General features: G+C 39.5%; 1 non-coding gene across 1 annotated transcript; it reads left to right on the top strand.

Annotated features, from left to right (window-relative positions):
- The first annotated feature begins 13,811 nt into the window (after positions 1 to 13,811).
- On the top strand, positions 13,812 to 13,918 carry LOC145013411 (small nucleolar RNA R71). Its single transcript, XR_013664972.1, has one exon. It is a non-coding gene; the product is annotated as a small nucleolar RNA R71 (small nucleolar RNA).
- Positions 13,919 to 19,568: the final 5,650 nt, after the last annotated feature.

Raw genomic sequence — 19,568 nt, 5'->3', positions numbered from 1 at the left:
GTGTTTGGAAAATGGAATCAAACTTAGCTTCACTTTGGTAGCACACCCCCAGGTAAATAGGTAATTGGAAGTCACCAACAAAACTTTGGTTAAAGGAATAAAGAAACGATGAGGGCAAGCCAACGGAAACAAGGTTGATGAGTTACAAAGTGTGCTATAGGCCTACTGAACGAAAGTGCAAACTCCAAAAAAGGAAATATCATTCATTTTGGTGTATGGAACAGAAGTGGTCGTTCCCATAGAAATAATGGTCTAGAGTACCTGAACGAGAGCTCCTCAAGAAAGCGCAAAAAGTACAAAGCTACATGAAAACATGGATCTACTGGAGGAAAGACGAGTCGATGCATCCATACAACAATCTTCTTACAAAATGTCACACCCCAAAAACAAGAACGGCGGAAACGGTCTGGGGCGGAGGACGTCATGTAATGTATCACAACACATTAAATGTAAATAAGCAAACAACATCATCCATTGCATTAAATATATAATTTTAATACAAGTGTGTTCTGTACAGTATAGACACCAAAAATAATGTATATCAAAATAATAAGATGAGTCTTGAATGCGCTCCATCTTCTCAAAAGCTGGCCTCGGTACCTGTCTATTGATGACCTGAGAATACAAGTTGTTTTGAAAGAGTTTATCAGCATTAAGCTGGTGAGTTCAGTAGTATTTTAGTGTTAATGTTTGTTGTCAAAACGTTTGAACCTATCTTGATGTAGAAATTTGTAAAAATGTAAATAAGTGTTTGAAAGTGTTTGTGAAAGCTTGAATCTCTCAGAAAAACCTATATTTTCTATTAAAGTAACCTTCTACCAAGGCTTAACTGTTCTGTACGTTCGTTTGATGTAAAAGTGTGAAATTTCCCAAGTGTAACTATCAATTAACAAAATATAGTTTGTACATTAACGTTTAAGTGAGGTTATCACTAAAATATGTAATCGGTAAATCATTGTAGTACTGTAGTTTTGTATGATAAGAACTACTGCTGTACTAACTACCTTAAACCGGATTTATATTAAGGCATTATGTGATAAATTGCACCATACTATAGACTGGTAACAACGACAACGTATAGTCGAAAATAAGGTATGACGTTTGGCACCTGCATACCTTTCGGTCCTGCTGTAGCTAGCAGCGAGGTGTAGGATAGTCAATCCAGTATAGATCTATACGCAAACTCACACTCTCCCTCCAAGAGACTCTGGCTACAACTCGGGTCATGACAATTAAGACATGCTCCCATACAGTGGATCGCAATTGTTAACGTATTCGTGTATATATAATATAATGTTACTTGTTCTAGTATCTTTGTATATGTTCTCTTAGTAATAAGTATTGACTCATGAATGAACTGACTCGTTGATCTAGAAATTGTGGTAGTATGATCATGTGTTACCCCGATGGTAACTTACTAATGATGTGCTGAGAAGTATGAATATAGAAGTACTTTTATGTCTATATATGTATAGTTAATATATAATTAATATTGAAACGACCTTCGGATGGTTACCCGAAATCCCACCAGACCACATCTCAATGCGCGAAAAGGACATAGGGTGGATAGCCTTCCTAAGCCCTTTAAACATTTCTTATATATTTATACATATATGGGCATGCAATTTATAAGAAGTAAAACTAAGTTTAATAAAAGCATTTGATAAGTAGAAGAGTTTGTAAAACATTTTGAAGTAAAACAGTTTGATAAACAGTTTGAACAGTGATAAAATCATTGGTTTCCTAGTTATTAATCACATGTGATTAATGCAATCACATGTGATTGATGCAATAACTAATAGTATTTAACTTGTACCCCCCCCATAAAGTATTTAAAACATTTAAAAGTATTTCAAAGGTTGATTAAAGGGGTATGAACTCACTTGTGGTGAGTAGATTGAATTGATGTATCGGGTACCGTGCTATGTGGCAAACAGAGACTTGTTCACACGTTCGAGCCTAGTTATCATATAATGAGCATATATATAACTAATTAGCCAAATAATAACTTAACAAAGTAAGTTAAGACACTTAGGAACATGTATACACTTTATATAAGTGTTATAGGTCCTAATGGTTGCATCTAAGTTGATACGGGACAAGGCAAAAAGGGTTTAAAGCACAAATGGCCTTGTATATAAGTTCACCACACAACAAGCCCCACCCATTGGAGTTTACGGTCATAAACTCTTTGAGTTTACGGCCGTGAACTCCTCACATGGAGGTTTTGGGTGTTTTGAAGTGTTATCTTGATCCTAGGATAAGTCTAGCCTTGTTGGAACAATCCTTGAAGTAGTTTAAGGCCTTAGAATGCTCCTTTGGGGAGTTTACGGCCAAAGGTCCATATCCCCTAGAGTTTACGGCCGTAAACTCCTATGGGGTGTTGGTTTTAATTCTTTTGAGGCCCTTGCATGTGTAGGATAGCTTACATGCTTTTATCTAAGGCTAAAGGGGACAAGAGGCACACTTTTATGTCATCACTTGGAGTTTACGGCCCAAGATATGTTCCTTGGCCGTAAACTCCCTTTAAGGGGTGATTTTGATTTCCTTTACTCCTCATTCAAGTTCTAGGTATTCAAGGGTAATAGTCTTAAGGCCTTAGGGGTGTTTGTGGTACACTTAGCCTTTGAAAAAGGGGTTTACGGCCCAAGAGAGTTCCTTGGCCGTAAACTCCTAAAACCCTAAGATCTTGAAGTGTTTTGGTGTCCAAATTAAGCACAAGCATTAGTGGTTAAAGTCCTTAAGCTTTAGGGGGTGATTAGGGCACACTTTGTCCCTTGGAAATGGGGTTTACGGTCCAAGAAACCCTTGGCCGTAAACTCCAAAAGTCTTATGATCTTGGATGATTTTGGACATGTAACAATGTTATAAAGCATTTAACAAACATTAAAACACATTTAGGAAAGTAGACTCACAATCCGGGATGAAAACCCGAAGATCCGTCAGAGAGAATTGGCTTTTCTCTAGTTAGAATTGTGAATAATGAATTAATTAAATTCATAAATCTATTTATAGTCCTGGAATATTTTGATAGAAAATATTTTTATTCCGAAAGTCGGACTATAACATTATGAAACTTACAATGTTCAAGTTTCCCAATTACAGGAGCATCCACTCACCTGGTATGTCCAGAAACGTAAACCCTAAAGTACGCAAACTTGTTCGGACAAGTCTGAAAATCACTGAAACTGGACTAGCTTCTATTGAATAGCTAATGTTCGTACAAATGGAAATTTCGGGTTGTCACATCATCCCCCCGTTAGAAGGAATTTCGTCCCGAAATTAGAATTTAAGCAATTAAGAAGTTACAAATAACTAAGCGAAAAGATTAGGATATTTCAGTTTCATCTGATCCTCGCGTTCCCAAGTGAATTCCGGTCCTCGCTTGGCATTCCAGCGAACCTTCACGATAGGGATACGGCTTTGCTTTGTGTGCTTGACCTCACGGTCCATGATCTCTACAGGTTCTTCCACGAAGTTGAGGCTCTCGTTGATCTCGATCTCGTCGAGGGGGAATTGACCTCACGGGTAGATCAAGTTTGTAAGCTACGGGGCCGACTCTTGCGAGAATCTCGAAAGGCCCTATGTACCTAGGATTAAGCTTCCCACGCTTACCAAAGCGTATCAAGCCCTTCCAGGGTGAGACTTTGAGAAGGACTCGGTCTCCCACCTGAAATTCCAAAGGTTTTCTTCGTTTATCAGCGTAGCTCTTTTGTCGGTCTCTAGAGGCCTTCAATCGTTCACGGATCTGAACGATCTTCTCTGTCGTTTCCCGAATGATTTCCGGACCAGTGAGAGTACTGTCGGAAGCTTGCCCCCTAGCTAATTGGGTATCACCCACCTCAGCCCAGCACAGAGGGGATCTGCACTTTCGGCCGTAGAGAGCTTCAAATGGTGCTGCCTTTATGCTCGTGTGATAACTGTTGTTGTAGGAAAATTCGACGAGGGGTAAATAAGTATCCCACGCTTTTCCAAAGTCAATTACACAAGCACGCAACATATCTTTTAAAGTCTGGATCGTCCTCTCACTCTGTCCGTCAGTCTGTGGATGGTAGGCTGTGCTCATGTCCAGCCTTGTTCCTAGGGAATGTTGTAGTGATTGCCAGAATCTTGAGGTGAACCTACTATCTCGATCGGAGATAATGGATATCGGTATACCATGTAGCCGTACGATTTCCCTAATGTATGTTCTTGTAAGTTTCTCCATCTTGTCGGTTTCTTTGATAGGCAGGAAGTGTGCAGATTTTGTCAATCTATCAACGATGACCCATATGGTATCAAGTCCACCCGTTGTCTTGGGCAACTTGGTTATGAAATCCATAGTGATCCGCTCCCACTTCCATTCTAGAATCTCTGGTTGTTGCAGTAAACCGGAGGGCTTCTGGTACTCGACCTTTACCTTTGAGCAAGTAAGGCATTTACTTACGAAGGTAGCAATCTCTGCTTTCATATTAGGCCACCAGTATAGCTTTTTAAGATCCAGATACATCTTATCTGAACCTGGGTGGACGGAATACCGAGTGTTGTGCGCCTCGGTCATGACTAAGTCTCGAAAACCACCGTGTTTCGGTGTCTAGATCCAATCCATGAAGTATAAGGCTCCGTCACCCTTGGCTTCTAAATTCTTGTCCATTCCTCTAAGGGATTCACTCGTCACATTTTCAGGTTTCATGGCTTCAAGTTGGGCCGCCTGAATTTGATTAGACAAGTGTGAATGGATGGTTATTGACAATGATTTGATTTTGCGACCAAAATATTCTTTCCGACTCAGGGCGTCTGCTACTACGTTGGCTTTACCCGGATAATAACGAATATCGCATTCGTAATCACTGAGTAGCTCGACCCACCGTCGTTGTCTCATGTTCAGTTCCTTCTGATCGAATATGTGTTGTAAACTCTTGTGGTCGGTAAAGATAGTGCTCTTCGTTCCATACAAGTAATGTCTCCAGATCTTCAGAGCAAACACCACTGCTCCCAGTTCAAGATCGTGGGTCGTGTAGTTAACTTCGTGTGTCTTCAAATGTCTGGAGGCGTACGCGATGACCTTACCTCTCTGCATCAGGATACACCCGAGCCTTTGGTTCGATGCATCGCAGTGGACTACGAAGTCTTCAATCCCTTCGGGGAGAGATAGTATTGGTGCGGTGCACAAGACTCGTTTGAGCGCTTGGAACGCTCTCTCTTGTTTCCCTTCCCAGTCAAAGGCCACGCCTTTCTGGGTCAGGGTTGTAAGAGGTTTCTCTATTCGGGAGAAGTTCTGAATGAATCTGCGGTAGTAGCCAACAAAACCTAGAAATTGACGAATTTCTGTCGGTGTCTTGGGTGCTGACCACTTCTCAATGGCTTTAATTTTGGATGGGTCCATGTGTATTCCCTCTTCTGTTACCACGTGTCCTAAGAATTCTACTCTTCAGATCCAAAATTCACATTTTGAGAACTTCGCATAAAGTTTCTCCGTTTGTAAAGTTCCTAAAACTAGTCGTAGGTGATCGCCATGCTCTTCCTTACTTCGAGAGTAGATCAGGATGTCGTCAATGAAAACGATGACGAACTGATCTAAGTAAGGTCGGCATACTCTGTTCATCAGGTCCATGAAAACTGCTGGCGCATTGGTCAATCCGAATGGCATCACCACGAACTCGTAGTGTCCGTAACGAGTTCGGAAGGCTGTCTTCGGCACATCCTCCTCGAGCACTCGTAACTGGTGATATCCGGACCTTAGATCAATTTTGGAAAAATAGTTCGCCCCTTGCAGTTGGTCAAATAGATCGTCTATGCGAGGCAGAGGGTAACGATTTTTGACCGTCAGTTTGTTGAGTTCTTTATAGTCAATACACATACGAAATGATCCGTCTTTCTTCTTAACGAACAAGACCGGTGCTCCCCAAGGTGAGAAGCTTGGTCTTATGAAGCCCTTGCTGAGTAGTTCGTTAAGTTGACCAGATAATTCCTGCATCTCTGCTGGTGCTAAGCGGTAGGGCGACTTGGCTACTGGGGTAGCTCCTGGGACTAAGTCGATTCTGAACTCGACCTGTTGTTGCGGAGGTAATCCAGGTAGTTCTTCTGGGAAAATGTTGGGGAAGTCGCTCACTACTGGAATGTTCTTTAGTTCTTTCGTTTCGAGGTTCATGTCGACGACGTGAGCAAGGAATGCGTGGTATTCTTTGCGCAGATATTTCTGTGCTTGAATACTTGATATGATGCGAAGACTCGCACCAGGTTTGTCTTCGTAGACTATAAGAGTTTCGTTAGACGGAAGGTTTAAACGGACTGCTTTCTCGAAGCACATGATGTCGGCGCAATGAAGACTCAACCAATCCATGCCGATGATAACATCGAAACTTTTTATTGAGACCGGCATGAGGTCGATTGGGAATGAATGGTTATCTAGGGTTAGGATACATCCTAAGTATATGCTACTGGTGTTTTCTGTTTTGCCGTTAGCCATTTCTACTGTGAATTGTTCTTTAAGTGCGTGTGGTTGTTGTTTAAGTATGCGAGCAAATTTGTGGTTCACGAAGCTTCGCTCCGCTCCACTATCGAACAGAATGCATGCATAGGAGTTATCGAGGAGGAACGTACCAGTCACCACTGTCGGGTCAGCAACTGCTTCCCCATGGCCTATAGCTAGTACCCTCCCTGTTCCTCCAGCATTTCTTGCCTTGGGGCAGTCCCTCTTATAGTGGCCTGCTTCGCCACATCCATAGCAGGTCGGGCTCGCGCTAGAGCCGGGGACTTGGGCGATCGGTCTCGCCGGGGATTTACAGAAACGGACTGTGTGTCCTCTCCTGTGGCAGTTAGAGCACTGCATTTCATGGCAGGGGCCATTGTGGTGGTAGTTGCATTTGTTGCTCTTGGGCAAACTTCCAGCATACTGTCCTATCGGAGCAGTAGTAGCAGCAGCAGCAGGGATTATTGCAGCATGCACTGCCACAATTTGCTGCTTTTTGGAAGCCCGTTTCGTCTTCTTCCTTTCCTCCCAGAGTTTCCGCTTTGTGTCAGTGGGTTTGGAGGGTTCCGAGATGGCTAGCGTTGTTGTTGTTGTAGGGGTTTTGACCCCATGGTCAATGAGTCATTGTGCCAGTCGTTTGGCACTGTCGAAGGTAGCGGGGTTTGATGATAGGACGTTCCCCTGATACGGAGGCACTAGCCTCCATATGTACCTTTCGATCTTTTTCCCTTCAGTGGGAACCATATTAGGTCAGAAGGCCACCAGTTTGCTGAATCTGGTGGTATAAGCAACAATATTGGTGCCCTTCATGGTCAGGCTCCAGAGCTCCTGCTCTAGTTTCTGGATCTCGCCCCTCGGGCAGTATTCCTCAATCATGAGGTCTTTCATTGTTTCCCAGCCTATGTCGTTGGCTACGACGAGAGTTAGAGATTTAACGTGGCCGTTCCACCACGTCAGTGCCTTCCCTTCGAAGGTGCATGCGGCATATTTGACTTTGTTCGCAGCAGGGCATGAACAAATTTCGAAGACTGCTTCAGTCTTCTCGAGAGGGCAATGAATCCGCCGGTCCCATGAAAGGACTTCGGCTTGCAGTTGGTGAAATCCTTGTAAGAGCACTCTCTCGAGCACACAGGAGTTTCAACCGGGATGGAGTTAACCGGGGTTCCACCTCTGCTGGCATCAGTAGAGTGATACTGTGCCATGGCAGTTGCCACTGCTGCAGCTATGGCAGCATTTAGGGCTGCTGTATCGATGACCGGAGGTGGTGGAGGCGGTGTAGGTGTAGGGTTATTCCGGGGAGATTTGCGAGGAGGCATCTTTCAGCTATAAGTTTATAAAGATGAGAAAAGTGGTAAGAATCAATTTGTAAGTAATGTGCGAATGACACATGGACTAACTAACCATAGCTCAACAATCGAATGAGTGTTTGAGATCATAACCAGAAAGATGTGTAGGAAAACCCAAATGTAAAGATTCTTCCCACAGAGTAGGTAGTTGTCAATAATACTGGTATTACTGATGTAACGAGTTCAATGAAAATTGACCTAACAGTAGGTCTTACATCATACCATACGGAAAGTTTGATAGTTCTTAGATTCCTAATTAGAGTACTGAAAGTTAGGAATATTTTACAGATAAGTGCTACTTAGAGCATGGATGTTAAAGGCTAATCCTTAACTTAAGAGATAATGATGTACTAGACATCATCTAACGGCGATGAGTATTCCTCGGGAGAACCTTGAGGTCTCTCATTTGTCGGACCACCTCTTGAAGGTGTCACTCATGAGTCCTTTGACCAGCTCGAAGTTCCATGACCTCGGCTTGGGAGGCAACCGGATGTTGCTGTAGGGTTTCATTGGTTCTCCGGGTCCGTTCCATGTCTTCTTCGAGACGGCGAATGCGGACTGTGTTGACACTAGAGTTGGCATCAATCTCCACGACCCGGTCGATGGCTGCTCGACCTTGGTCGACATTACGAGCTATTCTACGGATAATGATAGGTAGAGCTCGGTCAGCAGAGCCACCATCGCTGACGTTGTAAAAGGTTCGGTTCCCAAAGTATGGTAAGGGTTGACCCTGTTCGTCACTCCAGCGATTCAAGTTATCTACCCACAAGGGAGTGGGACCTGGAAAAGCTGGTCGAGGGTTGTTGTTCGGGGCTTGACCTACTGGAGGTAGGTTGTTGACTTCGGGCTCAGAGTCTGATCCATCCGAGAAACCATCAGCTTGATGATCATCCAACAGAATTTGGTGCTCATCATCAGACTCTGCTTCGAGCCATCCTGCGTTGCCTTCATTTGGAAAGTACGGGTTGCCGTGATGGAATCCAGCCATTTAAATCTACGCGAGAAGAGAGGTATAGAGGTATAGTATATATGTAGTTGGTAGTACAAAATACACCTATAGTATTTTAAGTTTAGGTTCTATTGATCTTCTTGTGGTATTGTTGGTAAGTTTTTAGACTTTTTAACACATCACAACTATTCTAGGGCATATGCTAATCACTCCTAGGACCAGCATAGTTGATCAGGCTATGCCATTCCCAGGACTGACCATATATCCCCGAGCTTACCTGTGATATTTAACAATCGTAATACTTTTGTTCTTGTCGTTGTGACACTGGTTTTAGTATGAATGCAAACTAGTATACTTAATTAAATATTTTAGTATTTAAAGTATAGACTCTTGGTCAGAGTGTTTTAATCCCAAATGGGTTTATAGTTTAGTATATCTTTTATGGGTTGATAAACTTGATTCACTATAAACAATGCTCTGATACCAATCTGTCACACCCCAAAACCAAGAACGGCGGAAACGTTCTGGGGCGGAGGACGTCATGTAATGTATCACAACACAGTAAATGTAAATAAGCAAACAACATCATCCATTGCATTAAATATATAATTTTAATACAAGCGTGTTCTGTACAGTATAGACACCAAAAATAATGTATATCAAAATAATAAGATGAGTCTTGAATGCGCTCCATCTTCTCAAAAGCTGGCCTCGGTACCTGTCTACTGATGACCTGAGAATACAAGTTATTTTGAAAGAGTTTATCAGCATTAAGCTGGTGAGTTCATAAGTATTTTAGTGTCAATGTTTGTTGTCAAAACGTTTGAACCTGTCTTGATGTAGAAATTTGTAAAAATGTAAATAAGTGTTTGAAAGTGTTTGTGAAAGTTTGAATCTCTCAAAAAAACCTATATTTTCTATTAAAGTAACCTTCTATCAAGGCTTAACTGTTCTGTACGTTCGTTTGATGTAAAAGTGTGAAATTTCCCAAGTGTAACTATCATTTAACAAAATATAGTTTGTACATTAACGTTTAAGTGAGGTTATCACTAAAATATGTAATCGGTAAATCATTGTAGTACTGTAGTTTTGAATGATAAGAACTACTGCTGTACTAACTACCTTAAACCGGATTTATATTAAGGCATTATGTGATAAATTGCACCATACTATAGACTGGTAACAACGACAACGTATAGTCAAAAATAAGGTATGACGTTTCGCACCTGCACACCTTTCGGTCCCGCTGTAGCTAGCAGCGAGGTGTAGGATAGTCAATCCAGTATAGATCTATACGCAAACTCACACTCTCCCTCCAAGAGACTCTGGCTACAACTCGGGTCATGACAATTAAGACATGCTCCCATACAGTGGATCACAATTGTTAACGTATTCGTGTATATATAATATAATGTTACTTGTTCTAGTATCTTTGTATATGTTCTCTTAGTAATAAGTATTGACTCATGAATGAACTGACTCGTTGATCTAGAAATTGTGGTAGTATGATCCTGTGTTACCCAGATGGTAACTTACTAATGATGTGCTGAGAAGTATGAATATGGAAGTACTTTTATGTCTATATATGTATAGTTAATATATAATTAATATTGAAACGACCTTCGGATGGTTACCCGAAATACCACCAGACCACATCTCAATACGCGAAAAGGAAATAGGGTGGATAGCCTTCCTAAGCCCTTTAAACATTTCTTATATATTTATACATATATGGGCATGCAATTTATAAGAAGTAAAACTAAGTTTAATAAAAGCATTTGATAAGTAGAAGAGTTTGTAAAACATTTTGAAGTAAAACAGTTTGATAAACAGTTTGAACAGTGATAAAATCATTGGTTTCCTAGTTATTAATCACATGTGATTAATGCAATCACATGTGATTGATGCAATAGCTAATAGTATTTAACTTGTATCTCCCCCATAAAGTATTTAAAACATTTAAAAGTATTTCAAAGGTTGATTAAAGGGGTATGAACTCACTTGTGGTGAGTAGATTGAATTGATGTATCGGGTACCGAGCTATGTGGCAAACGGAGACTTGTTCACACGTTCGAGCCTAGTTATCATATAATGAGCATATATATAACTAATTAGCCAAATAATAACTTAACAAAGTAAGTTAAGACACTTAGGAACATGTATACACTTTATATAAGTGTTATAGGTCCTAATGGTTGCATCTAAGCTGATACGGGACAAGGCAAAAAGGGTTTAAAGCACAAATGGCCTTGTATATGTGTTCACCACCCAACAAACCCCACCCATTGGAGTTTGCGGTCATAAACTCTTTGAGTTTACGGCCGTGAACTCCTCACATGGAGGTTTTGGGTGTTTTGAAGTGTTATCTTGATCCTAGGATAAGTCTAGCCTTGTTGGAACAACCCTTGAAGTAGTTTAAGGCCTTGGAATGCTCCTTTGGCGAGTTTACGGCCAAAGGTCCATATCCCCTAGAGTTTATGGCTGTAAACTCCTATGGGGTGTTGGTTTTAATTCTTTTGAGGCCCTTGCATGTGTAGGATAGCTTCCATGCTTTTATCTAAGGCTAAAGGGGACAAGAGGCACACTTTTATGTCATCACTTGGAGTTTACGGCCCAAGATATGTTCCTTGGCCGTAAACTCCCTTTAAGGGGTGATTTTGATGTCCTTTACTCCTCATTCAAGTTCTAGGTATTCAAGGGTAATAGTCTTAAGGCCTTAGGGGTGTTTGTGGTACACTTAGCCTTTGAAAAGGGGGTTTACGGCCCAAGAGAGTTCCTTGGCCGTAAACTCCTAAAACCCTAAGATCTTGAAGTGTTTTGGTGTCCAAATTAAGCACAAGCATTAGTGGTTAAAGTCCTTAAGCTTTAGGGGGTGATTAGGGCACACTTTGTCCCTTGGAAATGGGGTTTACGGTCCAAGAAACCCTTGGCCGTAAACTCCAAAAGTCTTATGATCTTGGATGATTTTGGACATGTAACAATGTTATAAAGCATTTAACAAACATTAAAACACATTTAGGAAAGTAGACTCACAATCCGGGATGAAAACCCGAAGATCCGTCAGAGAGAATTGGCTTTTCTCTAGTTAGAATTGTGAATAATGAATTAATTAAATTCAGAAATCTATTTATAGTCCTGGAATATTTTGATAGAAAATATTTTTATTCCGAAAGTTAGACTATAACATTATGAAACTTACAATGTTCAAGTTTCACAATAACATGAGCATCCACTCTCCTGGTATGTCCAGAAACGTAAACCCTAAAGTACGCAAACTTGTTCGGACAAGTCTAAAAATCACTGAAACTGGACTAGCTTCTATTGAATAGCTAATGTTCGTACAAATGGAAATTTCTGGTTGTCACACAAAACATTGACAGAGAGATACTAGAAGACAAGAGCACATCTTGAATTTATGTACAAATTGGGAAGGACCATATCGAGTGGTAGAAACTAGAAGTAACGGCTTATACGTTCTAGAAAACATGGAGAGAGTTGGATTGCCACGAACATGGAACATGCGAAAACTCCGCAAATTCCATTTCTAAATCATCCATTGTATGCATCACTTTTGATATTCGACTGAGAAACGTACAAATAGTCTTAAGGTGATAATCATATTTTGTATGTAAATTGTTTATGACTTTGAATACAATATTCTAATCTTCGATCGATAAAACTATAACTACATTTTTTTCATATATATATATATATATATATATATATATATATATATATATATATATATATATATATACATATATAAAGAACCATAAAGCATTAGTAGTTTATGGTTCGGTCATCACGATCCACCAAATTATGCTTCGATCTATATTCTCGTACAACTAAAAAGCCTTAGTAGCTTAGGGTTCGGTCACCATGAACCGCCAAATAATGTTTCAACCTATCTTCTCATAAAAGAATCATAAAGCCTTAGTAGCTTATGGTTCGGTCACCATGATCAGCCAAATCATGGTTCGTCCTATTTTCTCATAAAAGAACCGTAAAGCCTTAGTATCATGTGGTTCAATCTCTATAAAATCTTACTATACCTAGCATGTCTGCCATCATATTGCATTAATGGCTGTACCCTCGAAGGTAAACCTGTATGTACATGTTAGCCGTTTAGCAGTTTTGTTTCATGTCCTTAAGGGCCCATCCGTCTAGCATCCTTGTAAAGGTTGTTTTAGGTGAGTTCCTATGTACTATTATACTTTTGAGATGTATTCTCATACTTTGTTGATTATTTCATATAGTTCGGCATATGACTGGTTCGATAGATAACATATTTAGAATATACCCGGTCCAGCATATACTTGATTCAGTATATGATTGGTCCAGTATATACCTGGTCCAGTATCTACCTGTTTCAGTATATGACTGGTTTGAGTTAAGAAGGATGTATATAGCTTCGGCCTAGGTTATATCCTATTATGCCAGTTGGGAGATAGATCTCCCTATTCTCCTTTATCTCGAGTTGTTTCCTCATGTAAGCCGCAACCCATCTTCTATAAGCTTTCTTCGATATTTCCTTCTTCCTCAGGTTATCATTTGCTTATTGTTTGAGCTTCACTCCTCGAGATTTTTAAGTGACCTTGTTCTTTTTTTTTATCTACTTCCATCTTATCAAGTGTGATTCCCTTTCTATCTTGTTGTTCTTCTTCCTCATCACTGTGACTAAGTTCTTTATCTTTAATTTCCTCCTCGACTTAAGCTTGCGGTGTGGTAAAGGAAAAAAACTTCAAAACCCATTGGAGTTGAGGCTCTAGGCTTGTTAAGCTTGACAGATTCTTATGGTTTTGTCTTCTCCCATGTTCGTAACTCTTCTTCCATTAATTATAACAATTCTGAATGATTGGCCATATGGATCACCATTCTCGCAGCTAAGTTCTCGTTTCCTCTATCTCTATTTACTTTACCTCTTGTAAGAATGTTTTGCAAACTCTTTAGTTAACCCTTGATTGTAGTTGGATCGTTTTTTGTTAGGAGTCCTTGAGAATCAAGGAGTTGTCTCTTAGTCATGTTTATCCCATCATAGAAGATTAAAACTTCTTGTTGCATATTAAGGTCATGTTGGGGAAAATTCCTTAGCATTCCCTTGTATCTCTCCCAAGATTCATATAAAGATTCACCATTGTTTTGTTGGAAATTAGCTATTTTCTTTTTGAGTTTGGCTATCTTTGAAGGAGGGTTGAATTTTTCAATGAATGTATTAAGAATATTGGTCAAGGTTGTGATCATTCTTGGTGCAAGTGACTTTAACCAAACTTTAGCAGCTCCTGTAAATGTCACTGGAAGCATCCTTAGTATCACTGCATCTCATGAAACATTTGGGACATTGAAGTAGTTATCAATGTCCAACACATCGTCAATGTATCTAAAGGAGCCTTCATGTTACTTCCAAGAAAATGTAATATCTTTAAACATTGAGAGGATATGCCCTTTAAGCTCAAAGCTTGTTGCAGCGGGAATTGCTGGTGGAACAAGGCCTGACCCTTCGTCATTATGAATCCAGCTTTTGAATTCCTCCATCCTTATTTTTCTAATGTCACCCATCTCTTCTACTTAGCTTTTGACTTCTTCTTCTGTATCAATCTATTTTATTGGCTCATACCTGGTGCCCTTCTTGTTGGGAGTCTTCTCAAAGCTTTCAAATTTGTTCAATTGAAGACTGTCACTCGATTCGTTGACCTTTTTATCTTTCTTTTTTGTGGAATGTAGATTCTGGATCTTTGGGTGGTGGCGCGATCGGAAAATTTGATCCCCTAGTTATAGATTACTAAAACAAAACAAAAGAAAATGTAAAAACGAACTAAAAATGAAAAAAACTAAAAAACTGAAAAATGTAGTTCTCACGTCGTCATATAGGGACTGTAACATCATGAAAACTTGGAAAATAGAAAGACTAATTCTAACAAAAAATTATCTTTTTGTGGTTTTACCCCACAAAAAGGATCTATCAGCCTTAAGCAACTAATTTAAAAGATTATAATAAGTTAATAAGTTGTTCCCCAACAACTACGCCAACAACTTGATGTGCACAATTGTAACGCCCGTAGATCCGGGCTAATCAATTTAGAGATAATAGGGGTCGAAAATGACTTTTCGACAAAATATTATTTAGAATAAACAATTTGAACCAAGTTGTATTATATGTCACAAGGTGTTCGTACATATAAAGAACGCCGAAATCCGAGTTATAACGAAGAAATTATGACTCGTCGAAGTTTCGCGACGGAACCGGCACAACACCGGGAATCGTAAAAACTGAATTTACGATAGAGCGAGATTTAGCCTTAGTGATCTAAACGAAAGTCGTAGAATATGTTAAACCGAGAAAATCCATAAAAAGAACGCCCAAATCTGACTTCGTATGAAGAAGTTATGATTTTTCTAAGATTCAGCTTAGCAGTGTACAGCCCGAAACTCGAATTTTAGTTCGAGCGGTTTTTGGCTTATGCGACCTAAATGAGAGTTGAAGATCTCATTAATAGGAACTTAACGGTAAAAAGACAGACGAAAACGGAGTCCGTATGAAGGAGTTACGAATTCTTCGCGGCCATTTAACTGTCTAAACGCCTCGTACTGTTAAATTTAAGATCGGTCGATAATTAGCCGATGGAGTCAAAATGAAAGTTGTAGATAATATTTTTACCTATGCGTGGATATAAAGAACGTCAAAAACGGAGGTCGTATGTGAAAGTTACGGATTTTAGAAGTCGGAAGTGTGTTGTGCGAAAATGGGTGATGTAGCACAATCTTGGTCATTGCTTTCTCCCCAAGTCTTGCCACTAGATGGTGACATGTGGCACCAAGTTCAGCCATTTTCACCCTATAAATATCACCTCTCCCACCCTCATTTTCTTCACACCTTTCCCATTCTTTCTTCTCTTTACTCTCTCTCTAGAACCTCTCTCTAGCCCCGAAATCCCCCGAAAAGCCTAGGGAACCTCCCTAGCACGAGGCGGAAGCCCCGGAGTGGTCGACGGCTCCGAGAAGAAGAGCTTTCGGCTCGGAAACGCTACTCCAAGCAAAGCCTGGTTTTGTATGAAACTCGCTGTAAGTGAGCTACGCCTACGCTATTTTTAGTATAGTTTTTATTTAATTATATTAACGTTATTAAGAACATATAATAAATACTTGGGCTATTATTATGGGTTATATAAGTATTTTTTTAACGCTTATATAATAGTAATAATAGCTAGACTATTAATTAGTCTCGGTGAATAATAGACTGAAATCTATTGGTGATAATACTAGGTTTCGTCTAAGGAAATTATTTTAAAGTAAACTAAGCGCTGTCCGAGTACCGAGTCACCACCTTCTCAGGTGAGTGCATGGTCCCTTTCATCTTACACATAGATATGAAGTATTTATTATATAATTTACGTGTTGTGAGTGCATAGTTCCCTTTCATCTTACACATAGATATGAAGTATTTTAATATAAATTACGTGCTGTGTGTGCATATTGTCTGAATACTTGCTGTCTATGCTGGGTGAAAGATTTTTATACATGTTTTAAATGATTTAAACTGTATATGTATTTTATATCTACAATATGTGTTGGGTAAAACATGGGTAGATGAAATAGTTGTTTTGTGATAACACGATGGGAGACATCAGTGTTGTTAGTGATCCAGTCATCTAGTGGAGTATAGATGGCGACTATGGACGATACTAGACGGTCCAATGGAACGATAGCAGGTTCGTAACATGTAGGTATTTTTGAACTAGGTGCTCATTAGGTATTTTTGAACTGAGTGTGTTCACTACGTATCTTTGAACTGAGTGTGTTCACTAGGTATTTTGAACTAAGTGTGTTCACTAGTTACTTTTGAACTAAGTGTTTACCAGATGTTTCGGACTACGTGTTCACCAGATATATTCTATAAGCCTTGGTAATGATGGACTTCGTGTCGATTCCTTAGGATGATCCTTAGGAACAAATAAACGAGGAATAGTTGACTCTTAGGGTAGATCCTTAAGACTAAAGAAGATAATGGGGATGGGTAATTGGGTTGATTGTTTGATTGTTTAAATATAATAATTATATTATTGTGGGTTGAAAACCCTATGTACTCACCAGGTTTCCCAACCTGACCCACTCAGATTATTTATATCACAGGTGTTGATACGAAGTCACTTTACACTGAGAGATTTAAAGAGATGTAGATCACTAGTGTAAATAAATGTAAGTTATGTTTATACTTATGTTCCTGTATTAACGATGACATCCCAAACGTTTTAAAATGAATAAAGTACGTTTCTTCGAAAATGTTTTAATAACGTATTTATCATGTTTTTCTAGGAACAAATTCCGCAACATTTTTATTAAAAGAAGAGCTCTGATTTTTATAAAGCATAAACAAAATCGGTCTTTTCTGGCCGTGAAAATGGGGATGTCACAATAATATACCTAAAAGTTTGAAATTTATAACCTAACAAAACTCAACTAACTAATGCACTTATAGGCAGTGAACCTAGTCAGTTTATAGTATAAAAGTAAGCCGAGTGTCGATATAATGTTTGATATTTAAAGTTTCTATAAAATCGGTCTTCATGTCGCGAACATAATGGTGTCACAACATGAGAATATCGTATATCCCGTATGCACCAAGGAAAATGTACTTTGCCGTATAGGAATCTTTTAAGGACATGTAGTCATGACGTGAAAGGTGTTGTGTCACGGTGTGAGATTCATCTTCATGTACAAATTGAGAATCTTCTGAATATCACGTGGTGAAATGTTGTCCATGTTGTGGGAATTGTATAAAGCTAGATATTGTTATGTCATTTTTTTTGGTTTGGGCTAGGCATCAATCTGTATATGTCTAGATAGGTTTTTGTCATGTAATAGGTGTTGTGTGTGTTTACGGTTGTGAGGGTGTTCATGGCCGTGAACATTTGTACGACCGTGAACATGTTTGTGGTTGGTTACCCCTATAAATAGTGCCAGATGTGTCAGATTAACAATTGTCGTATGTGTGTGTATCCAAGTGTACCTGACGTTTGCGACTCCAATAGACGTGTGCATTGTTGGATCATTCTTTGCTTCTACTCCTTTTTTTGCTCATTGATTACTACTTTATTGTGTGTTTGATCACTGGTTGGATCCTATTCTATGGACTTACAATTGGTATCAAAGAAAATCCAGTGTCAAACTCATTCAAGTGGTGTTTATGGTTGGAGATCTTCTTCATTTTCGTGTTTGTTCAAGTGGTTGTTGGGTTATCTGCATTGGATTGTGAAGTTCAAGGCCAAAGGAATCAAAATCAGCTCAAAATAATATGTTTTCATCGTAATATGGGTGTTTACAGTTTCACTTGTTGAATTATTTAAGGTCGTGAACTCGCTGTACGACCGTGAACCATTCATATACATTGACTATGATCTTCTCATTTGACCGTGAACCATTCATTGGAAGTGAACAATTCATTGATTGTCAACCTTTGGACTGTGAATCACTCGTTGAACATGAACTGTTCGTTGACTGTAAACCGTGAACTGACCGTGAATCATTTCTTGTGTACGGCCGTGAACCTCTCTTTGTTATAGAACCTCTTTTCATTTCCGGTCACATTTTCATTTCAAGTCTTGTTTTTCAAATCAATTAAGAGAACTTGGAAAATAAAAAAAATGGAAGCACAAAACTTAACAGTTTATCAGGAATTGGACTTGATTATGAGAACCACTACCAGAATACCACGTCTTCTGTCAGCAGAAGGTTTCCTGGAATGGAAATACTGAATGGAAAAGTACATCAATATGAAGGACTTCAAGATTTGGCGCAGTATTCTGAAAGGTCCTGTCAGAATCACTACCACTCTGGAGAACAGAACCATTTTTGACAAAGACTTTGCAAACTACACTAATGAAGACTTTGAGAAAATTGAGGAACAAGAGAAGGATCTGGCTACACTTACAATGGCATTATCTCAGGAGATTGCCCAGGGTTTCCATGAATACGATTCAGCAAAAGCCTTGTAGGAAGCTTTATTCAAAGTATATGATGGAAATGAGGATATGAAGCAAAGCTGTCAGGACATGCTACGGCAAAAGTTCAATATGTTCAATCACATTCTTCGAGAAACTTTGGAAGATCAACTCCAACGCTTTATCACACTTACTACTGAGATGAGTTCAACCGGGATCTCAGTCCCAAAATTAGAAATCAACAAGAAGCTGCTTAACTCTCTTCCCAAGTCTTAGGACATGAATGTCGCAGTCATCAAGAAGACAAAAGATCTCAATCGACTTAGTCTTGCGGAAACGATGGTAATTATCAAAGCATGTGATCTTGATGACAAACAAAGAGAAATCAACCATGTGAATTCTTATTCTACTACAAACCTAGGGATTTCCTCTAACAATGCTTTTTCATCCTTTACCACACCTGCTCCACAAAATAAAGCCTTTGTTGTTCCACAAACACCATCTTAGGTTGTTCCTCCATCAGTGACTTATCCATATGCAGCCTCCTCCTCAAAAGCCCTTGCTGCAGCCTCTGCTCCCATGGAAGCTGAAGAGAACTTGGCTTTAGCTTCTGGGTTAGTAAACTGTTATAATGCCTTTGTGGTTGGTGAATTGGCACCATAGATTTCTTTTGTTGATTTAGATCAAATTCATCTACAGGACGTAGAGGAGATGGATATCAATTGGCAAATCGCTATGGCAGTGTTCAGGGCCAAGCAATTTGCTAAGAGAACATGAAAGAACAATTAGGGAATGAATGCAGAGAAGAAAGTTGGTTACAACAAGGGAAAGTTGCAATGCTTTAATTGTCATGAGCATGGTGACTTTGCTCGTGACTGTCCTAAACC

The sequence above is a fragment of the Lactuca saligna genome, chromosome 8 (genome assembly GCF_052625555.1).
Source record: "Lactuca saligna cultivar CGN05327 chromosome 8, ASM5262555v1, whole genome shotgun sequence".
NCBI classification, from domain to species: Eukaryota; Viridiplantae; Streptophyta; class Magnoliopsida; order Asterales; family Asteraceae; genus Lactuca; species Lactuca saligna.
This window is presented reverse-complemented; position numbering and strand designations above follow the sequence as displayed.